Source organism: Lissotriton helveticus, chromosome 9 (genome assembly GCF_964261635.1).
Source record: "Lissotriton helveticus chromosome 9, aLisHel1.1, whole genome shotgun sequence".
NCBI classification, from domain to species: domain Eukaryota; kingdom Metazoa; phylum Chordata; class Amphibia; order Caudata; family Salamandridae; genus Lissotriton; species Lissotriton helveticus.
Genome location: NC_136070.1, coordinates 576,417,945 through 576,445,415, shown reverse-complemented (window position 1 = coordinate 576,445,415; position 27,471 = coordinate 576,417,945). Strand labels below are relative to the sequence as shown.

The following is a 27,471-nucleotide window of genomic DNA, read 5'->3' as shown; positions in this document are numbered from 1 at the left end:
ACCTCCCTACTATCAAACAGAGTAATTACTCGGTGAATATGATTGATGGTGGAATAAAGCTGAAATCCAGAAAGACCTTAAACGTCTAGATAATTTAAATCTTTCTATTATAGGCAGAGTAAACGCAATTAAAATGGTCTTCTTCCCCAAAATTCTATACTTATTTAGAACAATCTGCTTAGAATTTTCGGCAACCTGGTTTAGGTCAATGGATCGGCTATTCTCCAGCCTTATCTGGGCATATTCACAACCACAGCGAGCCCAGAAGTTCCTGACTCTCCAAAAAGAACATGGTGGGCTAGGTCTGCCGAATCTGCAGGCATACTATTGGGCAACTGTTCTGTTATACAGCAAAGAACTGTTGGAGAATAACTGGGCAGAGGGAGAAGGGGTAGCCCCTACGCCTTCCACCTTCCAATTGGTGCTAGGAAGGGAGAGCAGTGGATATTGGTGGAGACACATGACAGCCACTTCAAAAAAGTTACATTTAAAACATTACTCAATGGGCTTAAAGTATGGAAACATATCAGGAAAATGCTTGGGATAGTTAGATTCTCGTTTTTTAATGATAACTATATGCTTAAATTGCATGAGGAATGAATTACACAGGTAAGCTGTCTCTTCTCCTCTGTAGGGATCTATTCTTTCGAAGAACTGAAAAATAAATTTGGGTTGGACTGGCACGACTTTTTTAAACATCTCCAAATTAGAGATTTTTTGACACGTAAGACAGGTGGGAATGGAGGGATTGGTATAGTAAATTTAATAGACACATTATCTGGCATAAGGAATAGGATTGGGGGCATTTACTTAGCCATTAACGCTATGTTTCCTGATGATATGGAAAAAAATGTCGCAGAAATGGTCAGAGAAAGCAGGAATTTCAAATAATGAGTTTAACTATGCTTATGAATTGTCACAAACAATTTTAATGTCGACCAAGCTCCAGGCACATTTTTTTAAAACATAATTTTTTCTGTACTACACTCCTGATAGAATTGCAAAATGGGGGACCGGATTGAGCTTCTAGTAAAATGCAGGAAGCCCAGCACACCTTAGAAGCTCAGGGCCTTCAGGACTGGAATAAGTGCACCTTGTACAAAGGATGGGACAGTCTTTGTATGTTGGAAATCCTTTGAGGTGGAGGAGAGACACAGAGTACCCTTTGAACTGGAGTCACTGGGAGGGTCTCAGGTGAGATTTGGGCTTGTTGATTGTTAGACCTGGCATCATTGGCGTGAGTCTCCCTTCCATTTTTGACGGATTGCCTCCTCTGTTTTTATATGTTTTTGCTGGTTATATGTTTTGGGCACTGGGCCACTGCTAATCAGTGCCACAGTGCAAGTGCTCCCTATGTTAAATTGATGTACTGATTGGTTATTCCATGATTGGGTTATTTGGTTTACTGTCAGCCCCTAGTACAGTGCACCATGTGTGCCCAGGGCTTGTAAGTCAAATGCCGCTACTGGGCTTGCAGCACTGGTTGTGCCACCCACAGAAGCAGCTTGTAAAGTGTCTCAGGCCTGCCATTGCAAGGCCTGTGTGCAGTCTAGTACTGCCATGTCGATTTGGCAAGTGAACCCACTTGCCAGTCTCTAAACTATCCCTTTGCTTCATATTAGACACCGCTATGGTAGGCCCATGGGCAGAGTGCATTGTAAGTACAAGGTAGGACATGCTCTGATGTGTGTAGCATGTCCTAGAAGTGAATTACAGCCATTTTCGTGTTTCACTATTGAAGCTTACCTGTTCTCCAAAGGCCAGAATGGGCAGTAGATTATTACATTCTTATAATCCTAACTGACTCAGGGAACATGGTAGAAATTCGAATTTAGTATGCCTGAACTCAGAATAATAAAATACATCTTTTAGTAAAGTTCGTTTTAATATTCTGTGTTTGAAAATACCACTTTTAGAAAGTAGGTATTTTCTTGCCTAACTGTCCAGGCCTGCCTCTGCTAGATTGTGTTTTCCTTGTCTGGGTTTGTGAGTGACAGGGCTGGGGAATTCCAGGAGACAGGCTGGGGCAACCCGGTGGTGAATAGAGAGATCTGCATCTAGATTGGAGGGAAGAGTTGCACCTGGGACCTGAGTAGGGCTGGACCTTACCTCTACAATACTGGCTCCACCCCCTGTGGCTTGTCTGATGTCTCTGCCCTGCACTGTGAAAGGAGAGAATGAATCTTGTCAACAAAGTGCTCCAGAGCTGTATCTTCCCTCCCCTGTGCTGGCTCCGCCTCCTGTGGGGCGGCTGATGTCTCTGCCCTGCACAGTGAAAGGAAGAAGAGAGTCATGTAAACAAAGTGCTCAGGAACTGGTTTGGACAAGGCAGGAGAACAAAGAATTTTGGGGTATAAATATTGGGACCCTGATCCCAAGAAATTAGATCACTTCTGGAACAAGAAACCTTTCTGCCAAGGAGAAAAATCAAGGAAGCTGCAGGAGTTTGGACTGCCCATCTGCCAGTGTGCTGTTTGCTGGGTTGGCCTGCAGTGGTTGCTTCATTGCCAAGGGAAAGGAGAAGGAACTTTTTAAGGACTTTCATCATCTACAGAATATTCTCCAAGGGTTTGAACTGTGCTTGCCTCCTGCTGAAGTCTCAGGGACAAAAGACTTCACCTCCAGCTCCCCCTGTATATGTCCTTGCTGGGAATTCTATCTGCAGACATTTGCGTGTCGCTGGAAGCGCGACGCACCGAGAGGAAGCGTGTCGCCGCCGCAGCTGAGATAGTCGCATCGCCGGAGAAGCGTGCCGCTGCTGCATCTCCCTGGAAGCGTGTGTTCCTCAAAGCTGCCTGCTGTCGCATCACCAGAGAAGCGTGACGCCATCGAGAGAGTCGCCATCGAGAGAGTCCCCATCGCATCACTGGAGAAGCGTGTTGCAGGGCCTGTCGCGGCTCCAAAGTAAAGAGTCGTCGCAAGGCTGCCAGGGCATCATCGCATCATCATCACATCACCTCGTCAAGGGCGCCATCTTCTCGCATCGCAACGGGGTCATCCCATTGCATCAAGGAGCCATCTTGCGCACCGCAACAGGCCTGCAGGCCGAGAATCAACGCTTCACCTCCGCACCGGTAAGGCTCACGTCGAGTCGCCTACTCTGCGCAAGCATTGAGGCAGGACGCAACCGTTCCCCCGGGTCACGGTACCGACGGCTCTCCCCCTTTGCGAGCCTTTTGTTCACTTTGCAATACGCATCCAGGTACTTTGTTAAGAACTTTGTCGCATTTATCATCAACTTGAACTATGCAACGTTTATCATCTTTAAGTCAACTTTTAGTATAGTATTGTGGATTTTTGTCGTTTGTGGTCTTGTGTTAAGTCTATATAAAGAATACTTATTTTTATAAAACCTGTGTTGTGTCCTTCTGTAGTGTTTCTACTGCATTACTGTGTATGTTCGCCAAATGCTTAACACACTGCCTCTGAGATAAGCCTGTCTGCTCATGCCAAGCTACCAAGGGGGTGAGAAGGGGTTATTAAGGAGAGTAATCCCCTTATCCTGACTTAGAAGTAAGGGTCCCTATTTGGACAAAGGTGAATACCATTTCCAACTAGAGACCCCCAGATCTAACATTGATCAAAAAGCCCAGGTCCAATAGAAGAGACTGTTGACTGCAGATGACTCGTGATCAATTCAAGCAACTCAGCTTTGATCATCCAGCTAACCCCTTCGACGCTAATGACAAAGCCAGCTCGTCATGGGCGTTACCTGCGCTACGCGGATGACGAGCTGGCTTTGTCATAAACAGCGCGATTTTCAAAAATCAGCGCACAGCGGGAAAACGCGGTAGCGGTTAAGACAAGATAGGGATTTCCATGCTGATGAAGTCATAAGGTACCAAATTCACACTAAATGGGAGCACAACATACTAGTTGTGCGGAGAACATACAACAAAGTGCAAATACCTCTGATGCGAATGCAAGATGGGGACATGGAGGTATACATCTTTCAGGTTGAGTGATACCATCCAGTCTTCAGAATCCAACTGCAGTAAAATTTGAGACATGGTCAACTTTTGGTACTTTTCCCTTTCGAGGAAGAAGTTCAATTGCAGGAGGTCCAAAATCGGATGCAGACCGCCTTGTTCATCTTGGGCACAAGGAATAACGGAAGTAGCATGCTTGGCCCTTTACCTGCTCCAGCACTAACTCCACAGCTCATTTTGGTAGGAGTGCTGCCAATTCCTGCTGCAGGATGGCAAGGTGATCTAGTGTGTCTAGAGTGGGAGAGGACTACGGGGTTGGAGCCTCAAGTAAGGAAGGGGTAGAGCTTGATGGAAGGGAAAGGGTGCAGCCCCTTTCTACTATTTCAAGGACCCACTGATCCGAAGTAATACCCTTCCAGGCGGGCAGAGAAGAGGACACTTGCCCTCCAACAGGCTCCAAGGAAGGGAACTGGAACAGTTTTCCTGGGGACGCAGGAGAAGAGGAGGCTTGCTGAAGTGATCCACAGCCTTTTGCCCTTGCCCTATCCCTGCAGTGGCAGACCAGCGTGTTGTGAGATTGCTGCAGTGCTGAGAATCCACCTTCATCAACCAAGGTTGCCAACACATCCAGCACCTCGGTGAAGATTAGCATTGCAGTTGTAAGACCAAAGGGCAGTCTATAAACTGGAAATGTTGGGACCCCCCCCCATAGTGATGCAGCATTGGTAACTGTGCAGGGAGAATTCGTTGGTTAAAATAGCACTAGAAATTTAGGGACACCATCCAATTTGACTCATTTATGGCCAAAAGGACTTGACTCAAGGACAGCATTTTGAACTTGTCCTGGCAGAAAAGGGGTATAAGGGCATCAACTCAAGAACAGGCTCGAGGTCGAAAGTCTTTCTGGGGAATAAAGTGGGCAAAATCCTGCACCATTCTACTCCATTCTACAGCCTTTTTCTGCAGTAAGTTTAGGGTTTCTGCCTCCAAGCTTAAGGCATGGGATGAGTACCACTTCCTGTCAGCTGACTTTTGGTCAGAGAAGGTAAAATGGTAAGTGGGGCTCAAGTAGCGCACTTAGTGGATCTATGCTGATGGACTTACACTGGGGTAGAAATATAAATAATAATAATAATAATACAGCTTATAAAGCGCCTGGTTACGCCATCTCGGTGTGTCCCCGATCTGGGTGAGCCACAGCAGCAGACAACAAACTAGAGAACTATGCCACAAACAGGTAGGTCTTCAATATCTTGCGGAATTTGGTTTCGGAACACTCCAACCTCAGAGAGATAGGTAGTCTGTTCCAATTACGAGTAGCAAGACAGCGATAAGAACGGCCACCCATTTTCGCCCTCTTTATTCTCGGAATGACCAGCTGCACCATCCCGCTAGATCTGAGACACCTACTGGGCGAGTATTTGGTGACTAAATCTGTTAAATATACCGGGCCCTTGCCATACACTATCCGATGGCATATCACCAAAGTTTTAAACAGTACTCTTTTCTTGACCGGAAGCCAATGCAACATGTCAAGTGCTTTCTTTGAAGACGCTCTCCTTGGCTGCATGAGAGTCAGCCTAGCTGCGGCATTCTGTATAATTTGCATTCTACCCAGGCCCTTAGCCGAGGCCCCCAAATAGAGCACATTTGCGTAGTTATAGGCGAGACGTAATTAGAGCGTGTACCAGCGTCCTCCTAGCCTCTAATGGGAGAAGATCCAGTGTCTTACGAAGTTTAGTTAAGACGCCAAACCCTTTTCCCACCACTCTCTGGATGTGACCCTCATACGAACGAGTGGGATCCACCCATACCCCCAGATTTTTTGCCTCCCTTCAGGAGGTGGGAGTAGGACCCAAACTCGGAGGCCACCATTCCGAGGTCCAGCTAGAGTTGTTACCTCCTACCACAAGCACCTCCGTCTCGCTTCCATTCAATTTCAGGCAGTTATGATCCATCCAGGAGGAAAGCTCCTGCGTACAAGGCTCTGAAATTTTAAACTGAAAACCAACCTTTGTACGTATGTGGTGGGTAGTGGGAGTACAAACCAGATCAGCACAGAGGCAGCAGTATCAACTGAACATGGCAGCGCTACTGCTGTAGACGAACCTTTGAGTTACCGCACAGGAAAAAGGAGCAGAATAATTGCTCTAGCGTTTGTACAAGTGGAGAAGACTAATGGGGATGGGAAAGTTGGTATCCGAAAAAGCAAAAAAGTGATAACGCTAGAGAAATTGTTGGTTTGGAGAGGACAGCCCTATGGAGAGAGTTGTGAAGCAGCTGTTTAAGAAATGCCTCACGGAAGAATCTGCTTTATCACCGAAAAACATCTCTCACCATCACCTGGAATTTCAGTTACGACAGCCCAAACATCTCCAGGAAATTCTGTGCAGCGCACCCAGGCAGGCCTGCACAAGGTACAAGTAGTAGCCCAAGAATGGGCCAAAGCGTCAACTACAGTTGTATTTTACAAGTTGCTTTACAGTTCTACGGTCGTCCTTAACCAACTTGGGGACCTGACCTTCCCAGTGGTCTTGGAGGCTAACTGTACCGACGTTCGGAATTTCTGTGTGCGTGGTCCTGGGGGTCTGTAGATGAGGGTGCCTCTGAGGGTGGTCTTGGGGTTGATGTGGATCTGGAAGTGCAGGTGTTCGGCGGGAGCGAGGGTGTCGTCGGTGTTGGTCGTGATGCGGATGGTGTTCCTGTGGATGATGGCGATGCCTCCTCCTGTCTGGTTGACGCGGTCCCTCCGGATGATCTTGTAGCCGTCCGGGATGGCGATGGCGATGTCGGGCGCTGAGGAGGCGTTCATCCAGGTTTCCATGAGGAAGGCGACGTCTGGGGCTGTGGTGTCGAGCAGGTTCCAGAGCTCGACGGCGTGTCTGTGGATGGAGCGGGTGTTGAGCAGGATGCACTTGAGGTGGTTGCTGCTGGTGCTCGGCTTGGTCGGTGCTGTTGTAGTGCAGGTCCGGATGCAGGTGAACTTGCAGGAGTGGCAGCAGAAGGGTCCGTGGGTGCGTCTCGGGGTGGCTCGATAGCAGCCCGGGATTCGACCGGCGTTGAGTGCGTAGAGTTCGGTGGCGTCGTAGGTCCGGCGGGTGGGCTGGTGTCTGCGGGAGACAGGGGTCCTGACACTGGGCGCGGTCCAGGCGCGGACAGGCGCAGACGGGCTTACCTTTGGCGCACCTTCGGCGCTCATTCGGTGCTCCCGCTGCGCGCTCGCTCAGGGGGCGTCATAAGTGAGGAGCCGGGAGGGCGGGTCAGCTGGGTGGCGGGAGCGGGGCGGCCAATGGGCAGGAGGGGGGCGGAGACGCGGAGGCAGTGGCGGGAAAGGAGGGCCGAGGGCGGCTCAGCGGTGGCTGGGTCGTCCGGCGGCTGGGCAGGGAGCGCGCAGGAGGGGTGGTACAGAAGCCCAAAGGGGAGAGGGGAACACAGGGGAATACGAGTCAAGAACACTGGGCAACAGTAGAAGGCACCAAATAACGACAGAGTGCAGAGGGGTGGTACAGAAGGCATAGGGGAGAGGGGAACACAGGGGAGCACAGGGGAACACAAGTCAAGAACACTGGGCAAACAGTAGAGGGCAACAAATAACGGCGGAGTGCAGAGGGGGAGACAAAAGTAAGGTCAGCAGGCGAACTGCAACAGGGGACACCCAGGAGAACAGGCGGCGGGCTGCAGGGCAAGGGAAGGCAGCAGCAGGAAGAGTGCAGTCAGCAGGGCAAGGTACTGGCCGGCAGCAGGCAGGAGCAGCGGTGTGGGGGCGACCTCACCTGGAGCAGGCTCAGCGGTCATTAAAGGGGAAGTAGTAGTTCTGGAGTCACAGAAAACAACTGAAGGATTTTCACAATAATGTTTGATCTGGGCTCCATGGACAGCAGGGATAATTCAAGTGTCTCGGCAGCTTTATGCACAATAAATATAAATGAACACATTTCCACAGACGGAGGGCCCAAAGGATAGGAAATATCCCTCTTGTGAGTTCTAAGAAGGCCACAAAGCATTTTAATCTTGAGGATGAAAGAGGCTATCAGCTTCAGAATTATTCTCCTCAGTATGCCAGAACTCCAGGTTGGGCATATGAAGTCCATCGAGATCAGAGCCAAAAGCGAAAGAGTTCAAGCGAGTGAATCTCTGGGCTTTACAGGGTCAACAAGAGGCTGGTATTCAAATGATGCATTATTCTCTTTTTTCTGTAGACACCTGAAGAATTTCTTTAGATTAAGGGCTTAGGAGGCTCCAAATACAGCTTTAGAGACAATGTTGAAAGTGGCATCTATGGCAGTTGTGCTAGCATCTTAGATGGGGGCAGCTTCTGCAGAAAAGGGGCTGAGGCTAGAGCCATGAAGGCATGGAGAGAGGCAGCAATGGGAATGACTGGTCCGTACTTGGGAACTGAATAGGGCCAAGAGGGTGAAAGGGCAGCCATGAAGAGATCCAAAATAGACTGCCAAAAAGCCTCAATGTAATATAGGTTGCAGATTGGGCCGCAAATTCTGGTTGAAGCTTCTTAAGAAGCTTAATTGGCTCTGAGGAGGAAGCTGTCATCTGTAAAAGGTGCAGGTGAAGCTCTATGAGTTCCAGGGAGTGTTTCTTAAAGAGAAGGAGTAGTTTCTGTCCTGTATCTCCAGTTCTGTAGTAGGGGTATCTCTGTTATAGTCATAATCTAGTGAATAGTCACGCCCATGTGCGTGAACCCCGGAGCAATCAAAAATAATCTCTTACAGTGTCGAAAAATGCAGAACTGCACAGACACTTAAGAGAGAATTTAAAGACAGATAATGCAGCCTAAAAAGGCTACACTGTCCAGTACTTCAACTAGAAATTCCACCACAAAAATCCACAAAACAGCAAAGCCTGTACAGATTCCCCTTGCTTTAACAGCAAAATCCCTCAGGAATGATAGAGAGAAGAACATGGACAGACAAGCCCCATAGGCTGCCATTATGTGGCTCAGAACAGGATACTGTGCCTTTAAGAGAACTTTCCAGAACTTCACAGTATCCCAGAATGCCCTGCAGGTCCCAGTTACTTTCAGTTCTTTTTGAAGGCGTAACACGCCAGACCTGTAGCATTCCGTACATGAATATCTCTCTCCACCGGGGAGGAGGGCGGGCGCTTATGACTATAACAGAGATACCCCTACTACAGAACTGGACTTACAGGACAGAAACTACTCCTTCTGTAGTAGGGGATCTCTGTGTATAGTCATAATCTAGTGAATAGAATGGCAAGCCCATCCCCACACCAAAGCGGCGGTGGAGAAACTAGAATTAACACCACTATTGTGCGAACAGATTTCGCAGCGAAGCCTGCCCAACCTGAGCGTCTGCCCTGGCATCAGAGTCCAGGCAGTAATGCTTAGCAAAGGTATGGACCGACCTCCAAGTGGCCGCCTTGCAGATTTCCGCAATTGGCACGTTACGAAGCAAAGCCGTCGTGGCGGCCTTGCCCCTGGTGGAATGAGCCTTAGGTTTCCCCCCTAAGGTCTTATTAGCTTGTTGGTAACACAATTGTATGCAGGACACAATCCACCTCGAGATGGATTGTTTAGAGGTAGCAAGACCCGTCCTGACTGATCCATAATTGATGAACAATTGGTCTGACCTACGAATATCTTTGGTTTTATCCAGATAAAATGTCAGCACCCTCCTAACATCCAGGGAATGCAAGGACCTTTCCGCTGGAGATGAAGGATTCTGAAAGAACGTAGGTAAAGTTATAGTCTGGTTGATATGAAAATCAGAAATAACCTTGGGAAGTAATTTAGGGTGAGTACGCATAACAACCTTAGCAGCATGAAATACAGTATAAGGTTCTTGGCAACACAACGCCTGAATTTCACTCACCCTGCGGGCCGATGTAATGGCCACGAGGAACGCCGCCTTCCAGGACAGATGCTGCAACGAAGCCTTATGAATAGGTTCAAAAGGCTCCTTCATCAACCTGGACAGCACCACATTCAAGTCCCATGAAGGCGAAGGAAGCCTGACAGGAGGGAATACTTTCTTCAAGCCTTCCAGAAAATCTTTGATCACAGGGATCTGGAAGAAGGAAGTCTGTGAAGGGCATTTCCTGTAGGCAGTCAAAGCAGCCAGATGAACCTTAATGGAATGGACATTAAGGCCAGACTGCGCCAGATGTAGCAGATATGGAAGGATGACATCCTCCTTGCATGTCGTAGGGTCATAGTTCTTAGACTTGCACCAGATGCAAAACCTCTTCCACTTGTAAGCATAAGAAGTCCTAGTGGAAGGTCACTTAGCCTCCTTCAGTATGTCCATACAATCCTCTGGGAGATTCAGATGGCCATATTGCACTATTTCAGGAGCCATGCCGCCAAACTCAAAGACGAGAGGTTGGGGTGCACCATTCGCCCCCCGAACTTCGTGAGAAGGTCCGGCCTGCACGGCAGCTTCATGTGAGGAAGGAGAGACCGGTGAAGCAGGTCCGTGAACCACCACTGTCTGGGCCATTCCGGGGCAATCGGAATCATCCTCGCCCTGGATTGGGCCAGCTTGATGAGAACCGTCGGAATCAGGGGAATGGGTGGAAAAGCGTACAGAAAGCTGTTCGACCAGTTGATCCATAACGCGTTCCCCAGCGTCCCTGGCTGGTAGTACCTGGAGGCGAAGTCTCGGCATTTGCTGTTTTCGGCGGTGGCGAACAGATCTACGTCTGGAGTTCCCCACCTTGCGATGACTTCTCCTAGTACTTCGTCGTTTATGACCCATTCGTGGTTTTCCTGAATCAGTCTGCTCAGCTTGTCTGCCTGAACATTCTGCACACCTGGCAGATGAGTGGCCGTTATCGACAGTCCACGGGCCAGAAGCCAGTGCCAGATCGCCTGCGCCTCCTGCGACAGAGTGCGGGATCTCGAGCCTCCCTGCTTGTTGAGGTAATACATCGTAGTCGTATTGTTCGTCTGGACAAGCAGAGAGTTGGTCCGGAAGGACGGGTGAAAAGCCTTCAGCGCTAAGTGAACAGCTCTGAGTTCCAGGAAATTGATGTGGTACGTGGACTCCGTCGGGGACCACGTCCCTTGAATCTGTAAGTCTCCGGAGTGCGCTCCCCATCCCTGGAGAGAAGCATCCGTCACGATAGTCTGCGTGGGAATGTTCTTGTGGAAGGGAACCCCTCTGAGGAGATTCTCCGCTGAACACCACCACTTCAGAGACTGAAGAGCATGCAGAGACAGTCGTATTTTGTCGTCCCAAGAACCTCTCCTCTGGTCCCACTGATCTTCCAAGCACTCCTGCAGCGGTCTCATGTGCAGCCGCGCATGTGGCGTCAGGAAGATACAAGAGGCCATCGATCCCAGTAGAGAAGACACCGTCCTTACTGTCGTAGATGGAGTGGACATGAGAGCCTGAGCCTTCCGAAGGAGTGATAATCGTCGCTCCTCCGAAGGAGACACGCTTGCTGACAGCGTATCGATGGAGGCTCCCAAGTACTGAATGCACTGGACCGGAGTCGGAACAGACTTGGACATGTTGATGTGCAACCCCAGCTTGTTCAACAGAACGCATGTCTTCTGGAAGTGTGCTTGAGCTTCCGAGAAGGAGGAGGCCTTGATCAACCAATCGTCCAGGTACGGGTAGACAAACACCGTGTTCTTCCTCAGGTGTGCCGCTACCACTGCCATGCACTTCGAGAACGTCCTGGGCGCAGACTTCAGCCCGAACGGAAGTACTGTGTACTGATAGTGATTGGTGCCGATTTGAAATCGCAGGAACTTCCTGTGTTTGTGTGCAATGGGCACATGGAAGTATGCATCCTGTAGGTCTATGGCACATAGCCAGTCTCCCCGTTGCAACTGAGGATAAATCTGATGCAACGACGGCATGCAAAACTTTTCTCTGCGAATCCACTTGTTTGCCTGTCGCAAGTCCAGAATGGGCCTGAACTCGTTCTTGTCCTTGTCCTTCTTGCGGACCAGAAAGAACCGGGAGTACAGACCTCTTCCCCTTTGAGACAGAGGTACATCTTCTATCGCCCTTTTCCTTAACAGGACATCGGCCTCCGCCTGGAGCTCGCGCAGCTGATACTGCGAGCTGACCGGAGGAATCGATGGAGGAGGGCTGATGAACCGAAGACTGTATCCATTGCAAACAATATTCAGCACCCACTTGTCCTGAGTAATTTTTCTCCACTCTGCCAGAAAAAATTGAACACTTCCCCGCACCGGAGCGGGTAACGGATGAAGGGGAAGTAACCGCTCAGGGGCGAGACCCGGCCGGGCCTTTGGTCGCGGTAGAGGACTGCTGTCCACCTCTACCCCGTTTTTGGAAGGGTCTTCGGAACTGCTGCTGTTGTTGCTGCTGCTGTTGTCCAGAAGACTGTCCTCTTCCTTTCCCCTGCGAGCCGAACCGCCGTTGGAACTGGCGGTAAGGCTTTTTGTCCTTGGGTTTCTCCAGACCCACAGCCGTCAGGGTTTCAGCCTCGGCCTTCATCCGGGCCATTTCGTCGTCGGCATGTTTTCCGAAGAGTGTTTCACCGGAAAACGGCACATTGGCCACCCGCTGTTGCGCCTCAGGCTTGAGTGACGTAAGCCTGAGCCAAGCATGGCGGCGCTGGTTGACCCCGTGACAGTAGCCATGTGCGGCCAACAGCGCTATGTCCGCAGCGGCACTGATGGCCTGGTTGGAAACCAGCATCCCTTCCGAGACAATTTCCAGGAAGTCCTCCCTCCTGTCGCGTGGCACAAGGTCCGCAAACTGTTCCAGGGAGTCCCATAGCGCACGGTTGTACCGCCTTAGCAAAGCCGAATCGCTGGAGGCTTTCATAGTGGTGGAAGAAGTCCCACAAACTTTCTTACCAGCCGAATCAATCCAGCGGCTCTCTTTATCCGGTGGCACTGTGGAGGACGGGGAGGTAGAATGCAGCTTCCTGGCTGCCGTCACTATCACCGAGTCGGGCACTGGGTCCACACGTAGGAAGGCCGGGTCCGAGTCAGGAGCTCGGTACTTTTTCAGGAGTCTTGAGGGAGCAGCCTTCACCACCGCCGGTGTAAGGAAAAGCCTTTCCACCGGTTCGACCAGTCCTGGGACCAACGGCAGAAGAGGGCGAGACAGGTGCTTCTTGTGAAGCGTCTCGAATATCACGGACGTCGTAGGTGTAGGAGCCGTCACCGTGATACCCAACTTTGCAGCCCCCCTCAGGAGCACCTCCTGGAACGTGCCAATGTCGTCAACCGGGGACACCCTAGTCTCCGGAGAATCCGATAGAGTAGGTGAATAGGAACGGGTCCTAGATGATGCTGTACGGGATCTGGACCTATGCCTCCTGTGGCGATGTCTAGATCTGGTGGAGGACCCGTGTCTGCTCCTCGATCTGTTTCTCCGCCTGGAGCGCGACCGTGACCTCCTAGGTCTGGGGCATTCAACCGGTTTCCCCGGGGCGGACGTCTTGGGCTTGGGCGGTTCCTTAGACTTAGGGTCGGAAGCCTGGGCAACGAGACCGACCTTGGCACAGGGGTCCTAGGTCCCGCTGGAAGTGGAGGCAGAGGAGGCAACGGAGGAGGGGTTGGAGCCCTCGGAGGTAGACCTCCTGGCAACGGAGGAGGTGGAACAGCCTTCTTCGGGGTATACACCTCTTTTCCGGACGGAGGGGAGCCCCCCACAGTCCTAGGCCTGTCAGCACGACCCCTCGACGCCGAAGAACGGTGACCAGGCGTCGAACGTAGGTCCCTCGACGTCGAGCGCCCCTTCGGCGTCGACCGCCTTCTATGCTTCGGCGTCGAACGGCCTCCATGCCTCGACGTCGAGCCCGACCATCTCGACGACGATCCTTTATGTCTCGACGGCGATCTCTTGTGCCTCGACGGCGACCTCGACGGCGACCACTGAGGCCGGGGACAATGTCCTGGTCCTTGAACGACTCCTCAACGTCGATTTTTCCTTCCTCGACGTCTACCTCTTCGAACTTTCTACTCCCGACGTCGACGCACTCCTAGACGTCGAATGTCTTCTCTTCGACGTCGACTTGCCGCTTCTCAACGTCGACCATCGTGTCAACGTTGAACGGCGGTACAGCCTCGACAGCGAACGCCGTCGCCTCCTGGACTCATCTCGACGTCGATGGTGTGTTGACGCCGGTGAAGTCCTCGACGTCGACCTCGTCCGAGGTCTCGACGTCCTGCCCCTTGACGTCTAGCGGCGACGCCGCTTGGACCCAGAGCCCTAGGGCGACGGGGAGCAGATGGTGGTCATACCTCTCGACACAGACGTCGAAGCCATCAACGTCGACCAGGATCTGTGCCTTTTCTTGACTGGGGAGCCCCCCAGAGGCCGAAGCACAGGCAGAGGACGATGACTGAGTCCCTCCATGCCCAGAAGTCACACCTGGCTCTTCATGTCTCCTCTGCTCCAGGCCTTGGAGACAAATCTTCTCCCTGTCACGCAGGGTCCTCCTGGAGAAAGAGTGATAGATATTACAGGAGTCAGGGACATGGGTGGAAGGGAGACAGAGTATGCATACTCTGTGAGGGTCAGATTTAGTCTTCTTCCTACCACACTCAAGGCACTTGTCGAATAAAACTGGCATTTTCGACAGAAAGAGGTGGTAAAACTGGTTAAAAAACAGCAAATGGAAGAGGAAGACCCAAGACGTCGAGTGAAACACTCAAAACACTGGAAAAGTGCCAAAAATTGAAGAAATACCCGAAAAGGGAGAGGTCAATGCTGCAGGGTCCTGCTAGCAGGAGCCGGAAAAAAAACTTAAAGTAAAAGGACTTTGGCTGTGCATCCTGGGATACAGGGGGGTCCCTGGAGAGTTCATTAAAGGCACGGTATCCCTTTTCCAGACACATAATGGCAGTCTATGGGGGCTTGTCTGTCCAACCCTTCCTCTCTTATCATTTCAAGGATTTTGGTGAAGGGGAAGTTTCTCTATGGGTGAAACTTGGCAATATATGTAACATTTGATTTTATCTGGCTATCCTTTTCACTTTAAGTTGAAGTGCTGGCCAGTGTAGCCTTGTAATTATAGGCTGCATTATTTGTCTTTGATTTTCTCTTAAGTGTCTATGCAGGACTGCAAAGAAGACAGCTTAAGAGACTATTTTTGATTGCTCCGGGGTCCACGCTCATGGTCGGGACTATTCACTAGATTATGACTATACACAGAGATCCTCTACTACAGAAGTGGCCATAGCACTGCCGAGAGCATCAGCAACATCCAAAGCCGCACGAAGAATAAACGCCGCCAACTCTCGACCATCCAACACATGGTGTCGTAGATCAGCACGGGCACTGTCATGGGAGACATGAGAAAGAAGGGACTCCACAGAATCCCACAGGCTAGAGATAGCCCTGGCCAACACACAGTGTTGAGCGCCCGCAAAGCAGCACTGGATGAGGCAAAGATGTTACGCGACCATGAATCCAGCTAACGGGCCTCTCGAGAGGGAGGAAACAACACCAACGGCAAGGACGGAAAAGCAGTCCGCAACAGAGAGCCCTGAGTAGAAGGATGGAAGGAAAGGCAGACTGGGTCGTGCGGAGCAGGGCGGTGGCGATGCAGGAGCGGCTGAGGCACCGGATCACCCGTGGCAGGACGCCCCCAGAAGAGAGTTGTGGCAAAACGCTTCGAAAGTAAGGACCAGTTCCCGTCCATCAGAGCCCTGGTGGAGAACTTCCAAGAGATTATCCGTAGGGAATGGGGTGACTGGGTCACCCATCCGCAAAATGCCAGCGGCCGTGGAAATAGCCCGAACAAAGACAACACTGGCCTCCGTAGGGCGTAGAGGGGGAGAAAGCAATTCCTACGTGGGCGACGGCTGCAAACTGAGTCCTCTGTCCCCAAGTCCAGCTAGAGGGGGAAGCGGCCAGCCCCTGAAAGGTGGGGGATCCACTGACGAGTGGGGGACATGAGAAACCCTCGGGGAAGGCGGAGAAGCCGGTGGGGGAACCAACCACGAGCTGCGGAAAAGAGGGTCAGAGGACTGAGGCTGCGGGGACGGTGAGGAGCCCTCCGTTTAAAACGCCAGTGAAAAAGCAACAATGCGGTGTCCTGTCTCCGGAAAAGAAGAGACCAGGAGATGACAAACCTCTAGAGAAGGAACCTCTGGAGACGAATCAAGGACCCGACGCTGGCACGGGGCTGTTGAGTCCGCCACAAGCGCTGACTCGACATCGGAGTGGACACAGGTGGCGCCGAGTCGACCTCCACCACCACGTATTTCCTAGGAGAATGGGGCGGGGTCAGAGCCGGTTCGGCTAAGGAACAGCGCCGAAAAGGCATCGTCTCGACCTCACACGGGGCAGCCACTCACGTAGAGGACCGAGAGGGACTCTGGAAAGCACCCCAGGCCCTGGCCTGCACCCGCAGCACCACCAGGGCCGGGGGAGAAAAGCCTTTGGTGTCGAAGCGGCACTGGCACAGTCTCTGGTGAGGCAGCTGCCCGCTCAGAGGGCCTAGGGGAACTCTGGGACAAGTCCTGAGTCCCGGCGACCACATGCGATGCCACAGGGAGCCCTGTAGGGATTTGCGGCTAGGCAGGTACGCCGTGTGTCGAAGAAGGGAGTCCCGAAGGACTGCACCTCGATGACAGCACCCTCCTACAACCTGAAGCTGAACCCTTCGGCACCGGGGCCGAGGCCGCCGGCAACTCCGCCAAAGGCCCCGCTCGAGGCAATGGATCCGCGGACGTCTCAGGAGGTGGAGGAGGGGCCAAAGAGCCTGCAGAGTTGCAGCGTAGGCTGTCATTTGGGCCCAAGTCGCCCCTCCGCCAGGAAATGGCAGGTAGGGTGGCAACAGGCGAGGGTGCACGTCCTGAGGGGAGCCCGCGCCCTCCGCCAAACGAGGACAGGGCCTCGGAGACAAGCTGCAGGACCTACCAGTCAGCAAGCGACGCCCTTGGGGCCGTGGCAAAGGGCGATATCGCAGGCGGAATCGGCAGCTCCTGGCTTCCGAGGCAGGGGACGGACGATGGGATAACACCGACCTGGAAACCGGGCCGACAGCAGTTTCATCCAGTGCTCACGCAGGGACTTCGGTTTGAGGTGCTGACAGGCGTCGCAGTCTGTCTAGTCATGGTGCTCGCCCAAACACCACATACAAATCGGGTGAGGGTCTATCGCCAACATCTGACGTGTACAAGAGGTACACGTCTTGAAGCCCGAAGGCATTCGCACACTGTTCCTCTACACAACGCATGAAAAAGAAGGCCTGAAAACAGGCCACGACACAATCCGGATCAGCGTTGCACGCGGAAAAGAGGAAAACTGACGTCGGCGCGCCGGGGTGGGGCATATGTGACCTTGCTTACATCACGCCCGCGGACGTCAGGTTGGAGTCAGGTTGTAGTCACGTGGTACCGCCCTCCGGCGTGCAGAGATGCTGTGGCAAAGAAAATTTTCCAGATACAGTCTTTCGCTTGGGGATAATACTATGTTAAGGAATCTGCGGCTAGTAGTCTCTATCGGATTCAGATTGTTCAGACAAGGGAAGTGATATAGTGAGCATCCAGTCCACAAGATATAAAGTAATCCATTTCAGGATGGTATCTTCAATTCCAAGGAAGTCTGTCGTAGTATGCAATGATGAAGCATGTTGAACACTGGAGGCAGAATAATAGGAGGGCTTTGCTTAATTTGATATCATTCCACATTGCAATCGGTGATGCTTCAGAGCCACGTTCAAGACGGAATACATTTTGATAGTGTGCAAACAGTTTATTTTCTGTGAATGCTGTTTGCTTGACTGCAGATTCTTTTATCAATTTGCCTAAGACTGAGGCTTTTAATGCCCAGAGATTTCTGGGACCACAAATGAATTAACAGATTGTGTCCTGGAAACGGCATGTGGTATTCAAAGAATAGTTTAGTTACAGTGCGCAGAAAATGCAAGAAACCAAGCTTCAAGGAGCAAGACCAAATGAAATACAAAAACCAACATGACCATAATAAAATAGAAGGATGCAACAAACATATAAGGCAATATCTGGGAATGAACAGTTTCTGCAGTGGGATGGAGTTGAGAGGTAAATGATAACCCAATGATCTGTGGGCTATTTGGTGGCTTTGTGTTTTATATACCAAGGAAGAAAAGGTAGCAAAGGACCAATGTATCACACAACCAGTAAGTCCCACTAAATAAGCCTACTTGTTGCCCACCTCTGTAGCTAAACTACCAAATAACCCAACATTGGACATTTTATAATACATCAGAGAGGCAACACACAATGTATTGAAAACAGTCCATTAAATTCAAAAAGTTGCTCCATTCCTTTTTTTTTTTTAGCTTCTTTATTAATCTTCATACACTAACAAGAGTACAGACGTGTTGCGCCCAAAATTGAGCAGCATCAGGGCTGCAATATACAAAAGACTTCTTTAACATTTCTTTACACTGCAAATAGAAAACAAATATGGAAAGAAACTTGAGATCTAGGTTTCTTTCCACATTTATGTTTTCTATTTGCGGTCAGTTATGTGTAGTGATGTAGTTTTTGTGAGTATCATCTTTATCTATAAATGAATGTATGCGTATAGCACTTTCTATTTAAGAAATTCTAAAGTCGTCTTTAATATTTTTAATACTCTGTGTACTGCCTCTCTGATAGTATCTAAAAAGTTTTGTATTTTACTGTTTTCCAAACTGAGCAGCGAGCACTGTATTGAATCTGTTTAATTCTAAAACACAATTTCCTCTCACCCTGAGAAAACAGGAGTATGCTTTTAAGGCAGAACTACGCACCACTCGATTTTGTCGCTTTTGCAGTTTATACAATATCGTACTCTGGATTAACCTACACTAGGGCTAGTAACAGTGATCGAAAGAAAGATAACAAAATCAAACATTAGGCTAGGGGTATTATTGGTAATTAGTTCACTTGACCATCATATGAAATCATATTTCAGCACTGAACAAAACTCCTAAAGTATTGTGCACCTGACCAGGAGCAGGTCCTGGACCAAGGTCACTCAGCCAGTTGAGTAATGAAGCAGTACTGAAGCCTTCGATCGAGCAAACATTCTGTCTTGTAACTGTTAAGACAGAGGCCATAAATATGCATCCAGCTTTAAATGTCTTTTAGACTATCAGCTAAGTTAATATTTGTATTCCACATTCATTTGTTGCCAGTAGTTGGGAATCATCAGCCTATTACTCACAAGTAATGCCTCTTTCCGTAAGAAACAATGTGTGAGGGAGTGTACACAAGTAAAAAAGGAGGCAGGATAGCGGCAAGCCGTGGGGCACACTACATTCGCGAAAGGTACTATCAGAGATAAAGGTTTCAAATGTGACAGATTGTGCGGTCTTGCAGAAACGATTTGAGACAAGCCCAAGCCTTATAGGAGGTATCCAGTGGGGGCACCTACCGGAACCCATGGAGTCCAAAGGTGCTGCAGAGAGGTTGACCCACAAAATATGAGGGGCATGGCCTCATAAAACTTCTTTAAATGGGCAGGGGTCAGCCCAGCTCAAGGTAATCTGGGAGGCATACAGAGGACTCAGGCGCCAATGTTGATGCACGGGAGAATGGCCTAGATTTGCAGTGCAGCTCCTGTGCCTTGTCCGCAGATTTGGACCGGCATTCAAAATCTGTGCTTATGGCAAGGAAAGAAAAGAACTAATGTCAGCGCGCTGGGGTGGCGCCTATATAAGTACTGCACACGTCATATCTGGTGCAGATGCCACCGGTGCTGAGCCAATCGATGCCACCTGCTGGCTTACAGTGGTACTGCCCAAGATTGTCAGGATACAGTCTGATGCCTGGGGAATACTCTAAGGAGTAAGTGGCTAGAAGTCTCTTTCAGATAGAGACTTACTACTTTGTCAATTAACAAGAAGCACTCTATAGCTACTGTTCTGGGTTTCTTGATCAATAATAAGTAGGAATGCACTAGAAATGGCACCCTTGTGCTGTTGGCACATCTTTGCCCCTTTGGCCAATGATGGAACTGAACCAGCACTGCGAGTTTAGGCAGCAGAAATTTCTCCTACTACTCAAAGGGAGGCTGTCTAGAGCTCTCAAGAGCCAGAGCTGTAAAAACTTGAACAATTCCTCTCTTGGATCCTTCTTTCACCTGCTGGTCATTGTAGAGTTGTGGCTAGTTCACAATGCTGAATTTCATCAGAACTCAATAGTGGATCCCTTTTTTCCGCATACACCTAAATATTGTTTTGGAAAAATTAGTTCGTGTTTCCTTCATGAATTAATCACAACTTCTAAAATCCTTGGGGAAAAAACAGAGACTGGCATAAGGCAGCACAGAAAACATCCTAAGGAAACAATTCCAGCACTGTTTAAGTAGTTATTCAGCTGTAACTTCCATTCAGCACTGTGATTTTTGCTGAGCCTGGAGGAAGGTCCATCAAACACTATTATCTATTAAACATTGCACTTCCCATTATGCCTTCAGAGCCATGGTATGGGTAAAGAGAAAGGCTGGAGGAATACAAAGATATACCAGGTAACAAAATGCAACAAAAACACAGTTCACAAGCAAATGAGGATGTTTACACAACAGCAAAACAGTTACTTGTATTCATCATTTGACTCACCAGGACATAGGGTAACTAGTTGAAATGTAGCCAAAGAAACTTAACCCCTTCACCGCAGCGGTAATTCCGCCGCGGCGCTGGGGGGGGAGGGGTGGGCGGGCCACGGGCACGCTGTGCTTGTGACGGAGTGGTTCTGTTACGGCCCCGCCCGCTCAATAGAACGTCCGTGCAGGCGTGGAATTCCTGCAGCGTGGGCGGGGCGGCCGCGCCGTGACGGAACCACTCCGTCACCAGCACAGCATGTCCGTGGTCCGTCACGACCACGGAAGAGGTTAAATGAAGCTGGAGTGCAGAAGGATTATATTGCATTTGAACTCTTTACTTTATGGTTCAAATAGTGCTCATACTATGGCAGACATAAAAGAACAAATCACTGGAAACAGACTAAGTTTGTCAGCGACATATAAACCAAAAGAACGGTACATAAGGTACTCAGTGTCCGAGTGATGAAGTTACTTAGCTTAGCTTTAGAAATGCCTTACCTGGTAGAGACTATCTAGCCACAGATTCCTTACCTTAGAATATTCTCCTAGGCGTCAGACTGGATCAGGATTTTTTCCTGTGAGCAGTAAGTCTGTGCGTCAGCAAGTGGCGTAGTTTACGCCGGAAGTGAGGTGCACAGTCCCTATATCTAACCCAGCGTGCTGACGTCTTTCTTTTCATGACTTTCCATGCAAGGAGAGCGGAGCTATGGAGAACACTGATCACTGGTGTGGAAAACTATGATCCTGAAAGTGGAAATCCTGTCCCAAGAAATCCATTCACAGGATGGGTGAGTTGGTAAGGATTTTGCAGCTAGATAGTGTCTACCAGATAAGGCGTTATCGAAGGTAAGCAACTTGTTCATCTAATAGAGACTTCCAGCCGCAGATTCCTAACCTTAGAACAGATATCCAAGCAATACCTCCCCGAAGGTGGGTCTGGAAGAGAATTTTGCACTAAAAAGTCCTGCAGGAACGAACGGGCAAGGTGCCAATCCTGACGGACCAGAGTGTCCAGGCAGTAGTGTTTTGTGAATGTGTGCAGATGCACATCTTACTGTATGGCAGATGTCCGGGACCGGGACTCAGCATGCTAATGCAGTGGTCGCAGACTTGGCTCTGATAGAATGAGCGTGCAAGCCCTCAGGGGGCTGCTTCTTTGTCAATGCACAGCATATTTTAGTGCAGAGCATGTTCCACTGGGAGGCGGTCTGCTTCTCCACAGTCTTTCCCTCCTTCGCTCAAACAGAACCCACAAAGAGATTGTCGTCCACCCGGAAAGCTTTTGTGCAGTTAATTTAGAACGATGCTCTTTTTGGGTCCTGTTAGTTAAGTCACTCCTCTACCTTAGAGGGATGTGGTAGAGGGTAAAAAGTAGGCCGGGTGATGGACTGGCCTAAATGAAAGCGAGTGACTATTTTCGGCAGAAAGTAAATGTAAATGTTTTTGTACTTGTATAGCGCGCAGCTACCCGGACTGTGTCTCCCGGCCCTTGTACTCATACCGCGAAGGAACCCTTCCTGGCTTTCCTTGTAAAGTGTCCACTCCTGGACACCTCCATGGTGAAACCAGGCATCCAAGCGCTGATGGGGCCGTTGTGGAGATTAAGCAAGCTATTGCCCAGAGTTGCAGCGTGGGACCCATGATTAGAATAGGCACTGAGGCGAGAATATCAGGTCAGAGGAATTTTGAGCCCGAGACCCGCCGAGGCGGGAATCGAACCCTGGTCCCGGGCCAGAGCTCTGCATCAAGGTCTGCCGCTATACCCATTGAGCCACACTTCTCCAAAGTAAGATCTAGTTCATAGATCCAGCTTATCTGGGTGGATGTTAAAGAATGGAGGCTTGGATGGCAAAGCCTGAAGCTCACTGATGTTATTGCCACCAGGAAGTCCACCTTGATGGTAAGGAGCCTGAGAGGACAATTGAGAAAGGACTCAAAAGAAGCGCACATGAGGAACGTCCGGACTAGACCAAGGTCTCACTGAGGTATGATGAAGGAAACATGTTGCAAACCTTTAAAGAACCTATGTAGATGGGATGGCTGGCCAGGCAACCGCATAAAGGCTGACAAAGCAGAAAGGTAGCCCTGCTGGGCAAGGGAAAGAATAAATAGAAGAACTTGAGAAATAGTAGCAGAAAGGGGGTCAACCTGTTTTTTCTGTAAACCTGGTCACAAATGTGCACCAATGGCAGGTGTATACAGTTTTGGTGGAGGGACGCTTGGATGCCATCATAACAGTCCAAACTTCGGGCGGAAGGTCAAAAGGTGTCAACTGTCGCCACTCAATCTCCACGCAAGAAGGCGGAGCATTGACAGGTTTAGGTGGTGAACCCTCCCTTGCTGCTTCAACAGAAGCTCCTCCCAAAAGGGCAGCCTGATCGGAGAATAGCTGGCCATGATCAACAGTTTGGGATACCAAACTCTCAGAGCCCAGTTCAGAGAAACAAGTATGACTTGGCCCATGTCATTCCTGATCTTCTTGAGAGCTCTGGTCAGGAGTGGTATGAGCTGAAAGGCGCACAGGAGGCCTGTGCACCACTGTAGACTAAAAGCATCTTAGAGCAAGGGTCGCCTTGGAAACTTCAGCCAGCAGAACTGCTGATATTACGTGTTCTCTGCGGTGGCAAACATATCTAGCCAAGGCTCTCCTCACTGCAGAAAGACCTTGCACCACGTCTGGATGGAGACACAATTAGCAATCCGCTAGGCATCTTCAGCTGAGTTCGCCCAGCCTCGCGTCCAAGGAGCCTGCCAGGTGTTGAACCACCAGGGATTATGCCGTGCTGTTCCAGCGATGTGCAGAGGCACAGGGCTCTTGACAAAGGGTCCATGACCCCACTCATCCCTGTTTGTCGCAGTTTAAAATGTCAGTGATGTTGTTCGTGAACACTTGCACTAGCCTTCCCTTGATTGAAGGTAGAAAGGCTTTCAATGCAAGCCAGATCACCCAGAGCTTCCCAATGTTGATGTGGAGTCCAGATTCTGCCGGAGGCCGGAGGCCTCCGATCTCCACCTCTCCCAGATGACCGCCCCCATCTCAGGAGTGACGCATCTGTTACCACTGTCATAACTGGTTGGGGAAGGGAGAGGGGTCTACCGCTGACCCACTTACAGTTCTGTTACCACCACTACAGAGCTTTTGCAGTTCTCTCCGAGATCTGGACCATGTCAGAGAGATTCCCCCAACGCTACGGCCACTGAAAATTTAGGTCCCACTGCAGAGACTGCATATGCAGAGGGCATGTGTCACAAGCAAGATGCAGGAGGCCATTAGGCCCAGAATCCTCAATCATTCTCACCGAAATCCAGGATAGAGGCTGAAACATCAGAATCCTAGCTTGAATATCTTGGACTCGCTGTTTGGGAGCATAGGCCCAAAACTGCACCATGTCCAGAACAGCTCCGATTAAAGGGAGCATCTGAGAGGAAGTCAAGTGTGACATTGGCACGTTGATAGTGAACCCCAGGGAATGCAGGCGGTCCACCATAGCCTGGAAATGGGGGATGACTGCCTGGGGCGAGCCTGCCTTCAACAGTAAGCTGTCGAAATAGGAGAAGACTGGAACCCCTGATCTCCGCAGAAGGGCTGCAACCCCAGCCATCACCTTGATGAACACCCGAGGGGCGCTGGTAAGACCTAAAGGGAGCACTGAGAACTGAAAGTGTTTGTGGCCCACCGTGAACCGCAGGTAAAGCCTGTGGTCAGTCAGGACTGGAATTTTGAAATATGCATCCTGAAAGTCCAATGCTACCATCCAGTCTCACGTGTCCAGGGCAGACAGGACTTGAGCATGGAGAGATGGTCCTGTTGCAAGCAGGTAGCATGGGTGGAGGGATAGTCACGGAGGGGAGGGAGTTTCCCTCTGGATAATTTGGAGAACCCATCGGTCTGATGTTACAGACCTCCAGTGGGGCAGGTGATGTCGTATCCTGCCTCTAACTGGGTGCCCATGTTGGTAAGAGGGGTTTGGAGGCTGTGGCTGCTGGAGGGGTGCTGGCCTGGCCTGACCTTTGGCTGTCCGTCCCAAGGGGTCTGCGGGTACCACATCCTCGGCCATGCAGAGGCTCGGAAGTTTGTGTGTCATAGTGGGTAGGAGGGTATAGATACAGCTGGAAGCCCCTTCCATAGGAGCAAAAGGCGGCTTGGGGATGGCAAGGGGTCATGAGAAGGCCCAAAGAAATAGCTGTAGCTCTGCAGTCCCTAAAGCACTCCAGTAATGAATCCACCTCGTCTCAGAACATAGAGTAGCCATCAAAGTGCATGACGATAAGTGATGCTTGGACATTCCCTGGAAAGCCAGTTGTTCGCAGCCAGGCGTAGTAATGTAAGGCCACAGTCAAGGAAACCGCTCGGCCCTGCGAGTCGGTGGTATCTAGTCCACATCTAATCATCAACCTATCTGGATCTCTTTCATTGGCAACAGCCTAGGAAGTCTACCTGGGCCTCAACCGGAACCATGGGCAGCACGTGCGCAACTGAATCCCATAGAGCATGGAGTAATGGCCCAAAAGGTACATGGTGTTCACAGACCGCAGTGTCAGGCTGGTGGAAGAAAACACCTTCTTGCCTAAGGTGTGCAGCCTCTTGGATTCCTCATCTGGTGGAGTGGTAGGCAATATGCCAAGATTTACATGGGAGAGAAGAGGCTTGGATCATGAAGTTCTCCAGTGTAGGGTGTTGTGTGAGGAAACTAGGGTCCCCCAGGGGGAGTACGGTGGGGGGGGCAATCATCCTGTTCATGCTCCCTCCTTCGTAGCCACGGTATGGGGAGAACACATGCCAATATATGGATAAGTGTTCAGTCCACTGGCCAAGTCCTCACCCCAGCCCATTTGTGGATCCAAAGATTGGTATTCTCAGCATCCAGCAACCCCTCCCAATCCTCCCCGATTCACAGCTCATAGGATTAGGGCTCAGACTCGGGCCTAAAAGGCATGGCTCCAGTCGGTAGGGAAGATTGGGGACCAGAATGGGAATGGCAACACCAGAGGGAGCCATGAGCATCTGCACTGGGACCTGCACCTGGGGAAAGTTGCTGGTCCGAATCCGTCCATGGATCCAAGGAACCCGACTGACACAGGGACTGGAGCCACCGGCATGGAACCAGTAGGGGCCCGCCTAACCTGCAGGCTTGAATGCCCGCCGGCGGGAACGGGCAACTCAAATATGAGGAGAGTGGTCTCATAAAAGTCTTGGAGTTGAGCAGGGTTCACTTTGGCTCCTAGAGGTGAGGAGCCTTTCTCAACAGTGGAGCCATGCCTCAAATGGTGATGCTATTTCGTCTGCTGGCGGACTTCTAACTCTTATTCTTGTGGTGGGACTTACCCAAGTGACCCACGAACTACGATTGCGACAAAGATTCCGGGCACTGCGACTGATCCCTGGACCATCCTCTCGACTGGGATCAAAACCGTTGCGGTGTCATATGTCGAGTCGCCAGAAACCTGATAGACCACTCCTTCACGGCCTTCGTATTCATCAAGCGAGAGTTGACGCAGGTCTTCAGCTCATGCTCGAGGCATCAGAGGCAAACAAGGTGCGGGTCCGTCAGCTACATTGATCAGTGACAGGCGCCGCACAGCTTGAAGTCTGCTTTCCTAGATGACACCCCTGCCACACCAGGAAAAAGCTTCTTAAAAGACTGACAAAAGTGACTAGGAGGAGCTCTCTTCATATCTGCGCTGACTGGGGCAGAAAGAAAAGAACTGACGTCAGAGCGCTGAGGTAGCACCTATATAGGCACTGAGCATGTCACTTGCAGCGCCGCCACAACCACGTGGAGCCAAATGTTGCCACATACTGGCACACAGGGGCACTGCTCCACTATAAAATTCTATATCCAGTCTGACACCTGCGGATAATTCTAACGTAAGGAATCTGTGCCTAGAAGTCTATCAGATCAAACAGAGCATACAATGCTACAGAAAACAGACTTGTTTCTTTAGGCAATATTTGAAGAATTACCTGCAGCTTCTAAATCTGAATAACCATATTTTACATACTTATTAAAGTTGTTTGCTTTTGTACATAAACACAATAATACTCTGATTATATGCACTGTGTGCTACTGGGAAACAGCACTTTGTACGCTGGTCTTTAGGGTTATATGTTTATTCAAATAATATTATAATCCTGGTTTCGCTAATTGATAACCTTGTAATTAATTGGTTAAGCAACTTAATTGTTATTATTAATGATACAACTATACTAAAGAAGTGAGTGTTTAGTGAGCCATTGTTTCCATTATAACTATTGACCCAGGTTCCTACCAGGCATTTTGAGTTGCCCTTGTTTCTCTTAACTACTCCTACTATAAGCTACAACAAGAATCACCCAGACATCTGGTATTATCGCACCAGCAATGGCCTCTAAAATAGAATAACTATCCACTGTAGGAGTCAAATTGGATAGTTTGCTTGCTTTTTCTGAGGAGGCCTTCCAACATCCACCTTTTTAAAAACAACTATTTCCATTCGATAATTCTATTTCATATGATAGCTCAAAGTGGCCACTACTCACGTCCAAACTCTTTCAAAGGTAAAAAAATAAAATAAAATAAAAATCTGTTTGGCCAACATTCAGGGAGTCAAATTGGGGAATACTAGTAGAAAGCTGCACTTTAAGAACACAAGCTTCTATTTGAGTGACTCTCAAAGGATCTTAGCCTGTGCCTTCAATAATTCGAAGATGGACATCAATGTCCCAGCTACAACAATGTTAGCTTCAGTTCCCCTGTGGGGAAACTGGAAGCTCACTGCAGTAGAGACACCTCAGCTTTACTCAAGTCAATATCAAGGGTCCAGCGCATTACTTTGATATCCCACTGGAGAATATTTGCAGATAAAGTGTCTTTGGGTGTGATAATGGCAGGGGTTGGGGGGGGGGCAGACACCCAGATTCTTTAACATTGTACCTATACCCATACTATCTTCAGCCTTCACCCTGGCAAGGCGTTTCATGCAGTCTTATGCGTAAATTGGCCCACCTATGTGACGCTGAAGGTCATTTGTCTCGACTTCATTTGCCACTGACCACCAAGAAATCT

At 49.9% G+C, this 27,471-nt stretch overlaps 1 protein-coding gene across 18 annotated transcripts in view; it reads right to left on the bottom strand.

Moving 5' to 3' along the window:
• The window catches only part of MARK2 (microtubule affinity regulating kinase 2), a 668,807-nt gene that overhangs the window by 40,349 nt on the left and 600,987 nt on the right, over window positions 1–27,471 (bottom strand). The gene's annotated exons all lie outside the window — the stretch shown is intronic.